This window comes from Gorilla gorilla, chromosome 9 (genome assembly GCF_029281585.2).
Source record: "Gorilla gorilla gorilla isolate KB3781 chromosome 9, NHGRI_mGorGor1-v2.1_pri, whole genome shotgun sequence".
Taxonomy (NCBI): domain Eukaryota; kingdom Metazoa; phylum Chordata; class Mammalia; order Primates; family Hominidae; genus Gorilla; species Gorilla gorilla.
In genome coordinates, this window is record NC_073233.2 from 135,807,225 (window position 1) to 135,814,980 (window position 7,756).

Genomic DNA, 7,756 nt, shown 5'->3' on the forward strand with positions numbered 1-7,756 from the left:
AGAAGGCTTCTGTGACAAAATGTGAGGGATGGGGTTTCCCCACACACCAGTCAGTTCTGCAGCAGACACCAGTTGGTGTAGTCCAAGTCAATTCTGACATTATCTACCTGGCAACAGTATCAGATCCCACCCGTTGAGGGCTCAGTCCCACAAGACTGCCCCACCCTCCCATCAGACACCAGTCTGAAGTCTGGGCCTCAGAGAACTTCTGACTGGCTTCTGACACTGGTTTCAAGTTGGGGCTCCTACAACCCCTTCTTTCGATTTTATTAATTTGCTAGATCAGCTCATAGAACTCAGAGAAACACTTATGTTTACCAGTTTATTACAAACACTATTACAAAGGGTGGAGATGAAGAAACACACAGAGTGAGGTAGGGGGAAGACGTGAAGTGCTTCCATGCCCTCCTCAGGCCCACCACCCTCCAGGAACCTCCAGAAGCTCTCAGAATCTGGAACTTTTGGGATTTTGTGGAGGCTTCGTTTCCTAGGCATGATTGATTAAACCATTGGCCATTGGTGATCAACTTAACCTTTAGCTTCTCTCTCCTCCCTGGAGGCTGGGGAGTAGAATTGAAAGTCCCAGCTCTCTAATCCTGCCTTGGTCTTCCTGGTGACCGCCCTGTCCTGAAGCTATCAATCATTCACTAGCACACAAAAAGACAGCACTTTCAAAATTCCAAGGATTTTAGGAATTTTATGCCTGGAAATCGGGTCAAATATCAAACATACGTTTGTCAATATCACACTGGTGTTTCATCTTTGTAATCTTTATACCAAGTATTCCTTTATCTAATTCTCACCCTGCTGCAATTCATATCACGTCTAAATCTCCAATCCGTGAACACCATCAATTCTCTCTATTCCTAACCTCCCTCCTATCTTCACTGTACTCTTTGCCCAGCTTAGATTTTACCATCCATCATTAGATAGAATCACTATCTACTATCCCCTCCCTCCTTCCTCTCTTCTACTCCAGTAAAAACTCCAGCTTATCAGAACAAACTTTCCATCTTTTATGTGCCTGCACTCAAGCAGTTAAATATTACAAGAAAATGGTATGATGGGGATGACTGGATTAAAAATAAATTCATGAATACTAAGCCGTAATAGGCAGTAAACGTGTTGGAAATCCTACTTTGGCAGAAATTTTGATTTTGTGTTCTTTGATGCATGCTTTCTCCTCTCTCCTTAGATATATCCTACATTCCACACATCCTGGCAGTTGCTGGCGTTGCCTCACATTTCACTGAGGAAATAAAACCCATCAAGCAGGAAATCCTTTACTTCCTTCCACCAAAGCCTCAACCATCTCCTCCAGCGTTTCTCTTGTCACGCTGGAGTGACATTTCACCTACTGTTAAACGCTCGTTCCTCCACTTGTGCCCATCATCTTGCACCAGCTCAATTTCCTTATTCCTTCAGTAATGTTTCCTCCCATGCATTTATTTATCCAACAAATATATATATTGAGATTCTATAAAATATAAAAATTCCTTTGGCTTTATGGAGACCACAGAAAGGAACCTGTATTTTGTTTCTTTCGTGAATTTGACCAGGATGGTGGCATGATGTGATTCACTTTTTTTTATTTTTATTTTTTGAGATGGAGTCTTGCTTTGTCACCCAGGCTGTAGTGCAGTGGCGCAATCTCGGCTCACTGCAACCTCTGCCTCCCATGTTCAAGCGATTCTCCTGCCTCAGCCTCCTGAGTAGCTGGGACAACAGCTGCGTGCCACCAAGCCAGGCTAATTTTTTTTTTTTTTTTGTATTTTTAGTAGAGATGGGGTTTCACCATGTTAGCCAAGTCTCAATGTGACCTCGTGATCTGCCCTCCTCGGCCTCCCCAAATGCTGGGATTACAGGTGTGATGCACCGCACGTGGCCGTGATTCACATTTTAAAAGATACCAGTGCTATTGTTGAACTATAGAGTAAGAATGAGTAACAAAAGAAACACCCATTGCCACAGAGCAGGGAAGAGAAGACAGTGGCTTGGACTAAGATGGCAACAGTTGAAGTGGTGGGCAATGGTAGATTCTGGAGATATATGGATAGATACAGATATAGAAATATAGATTTTTTGAGACAGGCTGGAGTGTAGCAGAATTATCATTACTCACTGTAACCTTAAACTTCCGGTCTTAAGCAATCCTAGTGTCTCAGCTTCCCAAGTAGCTAGGGATACAGGCACACATCATCATGCCCAGCTAATTTTAAAAAATATTTTATAGAAATGGGCTCTCACTACTTTGTCCAGGTTGGTGTTAGACTACCGACCTCAAGCAATCCTCCCACCTTGGCCTCTTGAAGTGCTGGGATTACAGGCATGAGCCAGTGCACCTGGCCATAAGATTTATATTTTGAGCTAACATCAAAATGACTTGCTGGTGGCAGAGATAAGAGAGAAAGAAAGAGAGAGAGAGAGATGAATTATGAATGCAACCTAAAGTTGGGGCCAGGGAAATTGGGTGGAGAGTGAGATTGGTTACAGAGGTAAGGAAACAAAGAGGAGCAAATTTTGTTGAGGGCAAGAGTGGGGAATCAAAAACTTGTTAGGCTAAGTTAAGTTTGGAAGATCCCTTGGATATCCAGATGGAGATGTGGAGTAGATGTATGTACATATCAGCCTACCTCTCAGGGGAGAGAGAGTGCACATATTGGCGCTGCTTAAAGTTAGAGGTCTTGATGAGATCAACCAGGAGACAAATTCTCTGATCAAATTCTCTAGACTCATTTCCTCTACCTCCTCAACTATCATTTATTAAAAAAATAAGAATGAAGAAATATTCTAAACATATATAAAACTGCAAAAAATAATATAATAGTCAAGCAACCCCTACCAAGATTGAAAGAAAGATATTAACATTTTTCTGTATTTTCTCAGATGTCTCTCTTTTAGTTTTAAGAATTAAAGTATTACAGAAATAACTAAAGGTCTGTTCTATTATCTTTTCCCTCCCTAATCTAGAGGTAGCCATTTTCCTGAAGTTGATGTATATCCTTCCCATGAACATTTAAAAATTTCATGTTTCTATATATATATACACTCACAATTTTTTAAACACAATGCCATGTCTTTAAATTTTTGTAAATGATATTTATGCAATTATTAGTAATAATTATCATTAATTACCAATGTTATTACTATTATGCAATTATTGACAATGCTCTTTAACTCAACATTTTGTTTTGAAATGTATTCATACTGATGTAGATTAATTTCTTACATTTTACTTGCTATCTATATTATATCATTGTTTGAATAAGATGATTTTAGCCATTCCATGTGGATGGACAGTCAGACCATCTCCGTTGAATCTCTATTATCACAGGGCTTCAATGATCAGCCTTGCATATGTCACTTGTGCATGTGGGCAAGTTTCTCCGGGGTACATACTAAGAAGTAAAGAGCCAAGTCATATTGATAGGTATACTCCACTTCCCTGACTCCTGTATTGCCAAGTTGCCTTCCAAAACAGATTTTCCTAATTTACAAAGCCTCCTGAAGTGTATGTGTGAGAATTCTTGTTTCCTCACATGCTCAGCAGCACTTGGTGTAATTAATTTGCTTAATTTTTGCCAATTTGTTGAATATGAAAGGTAATTTTGATGTTGTCTTTTTCTCTTTTCTCACTCTTCTGACTTTCCGTCTTGCCACTCCACTAAATTTTCTGCTTTCAGCCATCAGTGATTTCCATGAAGTTGAATGGAGTATTCTTGGTCTTCCTGTAGCTCTACAGGCCAACAGCATCCAACTTAGTTGATCACTCCCTGTTTGAAACACTCTCCTCTCAATTATATGGAGAGAATGCATTCCCCCTACCTCTCTGACAGATCCTTCTTAATCTCTTTTCTTACTAACTTCTCCTGTTCTGCAAAGGCTGACATAGGCTTTTATTATTTTTCTACCATTAATTATTGAATGATATAACCCTTCCCTATGACTTTAAATACTCACTTTATAATAATGCCTACCAATGATATTGTTCGGCAATTCTGTGTTTCTAATTTTTGCTTGATATCTGTACTTTAATGTATCATAAATACCTCAAACTCAGCATGATAAAAAATTGAACTCTTTATTACCAGTTCCTTCACCACCTAGACTTCCCCCAAAATGTGTCTCTTTCAGTAAATGGCTCATCCTCATCCATTGATTTACTAATTCAAAAGCCTTCGTGTCAGACTCTGCACTTCTGTTCTCTCAGCTCCCATATCTGATTTATAACCTGGACATGTTTTTTTCCTCCAGAATGCATTCTGTATCATTCCACTTCTCTCCTTGGTCTCTGCCACCACTTCAGTTCAAGTTTACCACAGTCCTTAAGTTTCTGTTACCTCAGTTTAGTTACTGTCCCATGAAAGGCCATTTCTACATGACAGCCAGAGTAGGATTTTAAAACGCAAATAGGATTATGACCATTTCCTGTTTAACATGTCCAAGAATTTCCTATTTCACTTGTTGCACTTAGACTAAGTTTAACATAGTTATGGGCTTAATACTCCTGTCAGCTTCTCTGACATTAGCTCACTCCCCATTCCCTCCCTCTCACTACGCTTCATTCACACTGGTGTTCCGGCCATTCCACAAACACACTCTCTCCTGCCTTAAAACAATGGTTATTGCTCTTCTCTTCCGTCAAGATATTGTTCCTATGACTTGCTTCTTATCCATCAAGTCTCAATTTAAATGTAACTTCCTCAGAGAGATCTTCTTGAACCATAGCATCCCAGGGCAGTGGGAGTGAGAAAAAAGGAAAGTGAAGTAGGAAGGGATGGGTGGCGGATCCAAGGAGATGTGTTGCCCTACCAACCGCTGCTTCCCTGCTTCCTGACAGTGAGGAGACACAGCTCCACACTTGCACCTGCTTGGCCACAATGAACATTGCAGAACTGGCTGGGAATCAGAGGGGTCAAAGGAGACAGAGCTTCTGCCCTGTTTCCTTCCGTCTTCTCTCTCCCACTGGTCCCTGCTCACCTCGCAGGGGAGCTAATCCTCTGCACTTCTGATTTATGCCACGGAGCCTTTTGGCGTCAATACAGGGAACCAAGCCCCACATCCTGCCTTGAATTTTACCTGATTTCTGGAAGTGGCAGGAGGAGCTGCAGATCCAGGACATGTGCCTGGAGGCAGCTGGAGATAGCAACCCATGAACTCACATGGAATTCAGCGTGTGGTAGCATTTTCTGTGTTGTAGAAGTGCTGAGCATCTGAGACACAGGTGAGACCAAGAGAATAAGAACAGTACTTCAAATGTGTCAGATCCACATGTTGTCGGCTTTATTTCAGGTACCAACCTTAGAATGTAAGTAGAGGTAAGTGGCTGACACACTCATAAGGGTTTTGCTTAAGAAAGGGAAGAAATAAAGTTACCCAGAAGGAATGATGAAGCAGCCAGGATTAGGAAGAGTGGAAAGCTCTTAACACTCCTCATCCTGAAAGGGCAAAGGGAGGGAATACTAACTTCAAAACCTGGTGAAAGCTGCAGCTATGACAAGCCATCTATCAGTGCTATAGCCTCTAGGAAGATGGTAGCTATTATTGGAGTCTTGGCAGGGCAGGGGGGGAGTAAAAGGGAGTGATAAATACCCTCTCCAGCAGCCATCCAATCTTATACCAGAGTCTCTCATTGGCCAACTCTGACCAGAAGCTGGAGGGAAAGGGAACTCAGAACTGTGGTAAAGGTGAGCATCTCAAGAAACAAAGTGAAACAAGGAAGAGTGAAAAAGTGTATCAGGGGATGGAGTGCTAACAGAAGCATTCCAGTATAGGAGGACAGACTTTAAGTGAAAAGTGGACAGGATTCATTTATCATTCATTGATGGCCCTGCCACCTGCTACAAGTTCACCAAGTTATTTTATTTTGAATGAATGAACTTAGAAAGTATGCTTCCAGGCTTCAGCTTTGCATATAGAAACTGTAGAAACTGTGGAACTCTATAAGGCTTATATTTAATATTTCCCTGGGAAAACAGAGTTGCAGAAATAATGTATAAAAACAAATTGCCAGTTTTCACTTCTGTCTCCAGTATAGAAACCAAAATAATCAGGATTTTAAAAATGTAAAATTCAACACATCAATACAAATTTTACACTTTTATTATAAATTAAATTATATATGCAACATATATGTGTGCATGTAAACACATGTATATATGTCTGTCTGTCTATCTATCTATCTATCTATCTATCTATCTATCTATCTATCAAGGAATACCTCACAGAAGGATTGGGAATTGACTCCAGACCACAGCAATAAGGCAAATATTACAATAATCTATCATATACATTTTTTGTCTTACTCATGTTTATGGAAGTTACATTTACACTATACTGCAGTCAGGAAGCTTGTACTAGCATTATGTATAAAAAGAACAATGTACTTGCTTACCCTAATTTAAAAATCCTTATTGCTAAAAAAAATGCCAATGATTATCTTAGATTTCAGCAGGCAGTAATCTTGTTGCGGGTGGAGGGTCTTGCCTCAATATTGTTGGCTGCTGACAGATGAGGGTGAAAGCCACATCTTACATGGATGGCAGCAGGAAAAGAGAGAGAACTTGTGCAGGGGACTCTTCTTAATAAAACCATCTGCTCTCATGGTACTTATTCACTATCATGAAAACAGCATGGAAAAGACTTGTCCCCTTAATTCAATTACATCCCACCAGGTCCCTCCCACAATACATGAGAATTATAGGAGCTACAAGATGATATTTGGGTAAGAACACAGGGCCAAACCATATCATTCTGCCCCTGGCCCCTCCAAAATGTCATGTCTTCTCATTTCAAAACCAATCATGCTTTTCCAACAGTCACCAAAGGTCTTTAACTCATTTCAGCCTTAACTCAAAAGTCCACAGTCCAAAGTCTCCTCTGAGACAAGGCAAGTCCCTTCCATCTATGAGCTTGTAAAATCAAAAGCAAGTGAGTTACTTCCTAGATACAATGGGGGTACAGGCATTGAGTAAACACAGCCATTCCAAATGGGAGAAATTGGCCAAAACAAAGTGGCTACAGGCCGCACGCAAGTCCAAAATCCAGCGGGGCAGTCAAGTCTTAAAGCTTCAAAATTATCTCCTTTGACTCCATGTCTCACATCCAGGTCATGCTAAAGCAAGAGGTGGGTTCTCATGGTCTTGGGCATTTCCACCCCTGTGGCTCTACAGGGTACAGCCTCCCCCCTGGCTGCTTTCACAGGCTGGCATTCAGTGTCTGCGGCTTTTCCAGGTGCAGACCCTCTCTGTATAGGGGGTCCAACCCCACATTTCTCTTCTGCATTGCCCTAGCAGAAGTTCTCCATGAGAGCCCCACCCCTGCAGCAAACTTCTGCCTGGACATCCAGGCATTTCTATACATCTTCTGAAATCTAGGTGGAGGTTCCCAAGCCTCAATTCTTGACTTCTGTGCATCCACAGACTCAACATCACATGGAAACTGAAAAGTTTTGGGGCTCACACCCTCTGAAGCCACAGCCCGAGCTGTATCTTGGCCCTTTTTAGTCATGACTAGAGCAGCTGAGATGCAGAACACTAATTCCTAGACTGTACACAACACACAGACCCTGGGCCCGGCCCACAAAACCATTTCTTTCTCTTAGGCTTCCAGGCCTGTGATGAGAAGGGCTGCCATGAAGACCTCTGACAGGCCCTTGAGACATTTTCCCCCATTGTCTTGGGGATTAACATTCGGCTCCTTGTTACTTATGGAAATTTCTGCAGCTGGCTTGAATTTCTCCTCAGAAAATGGGATA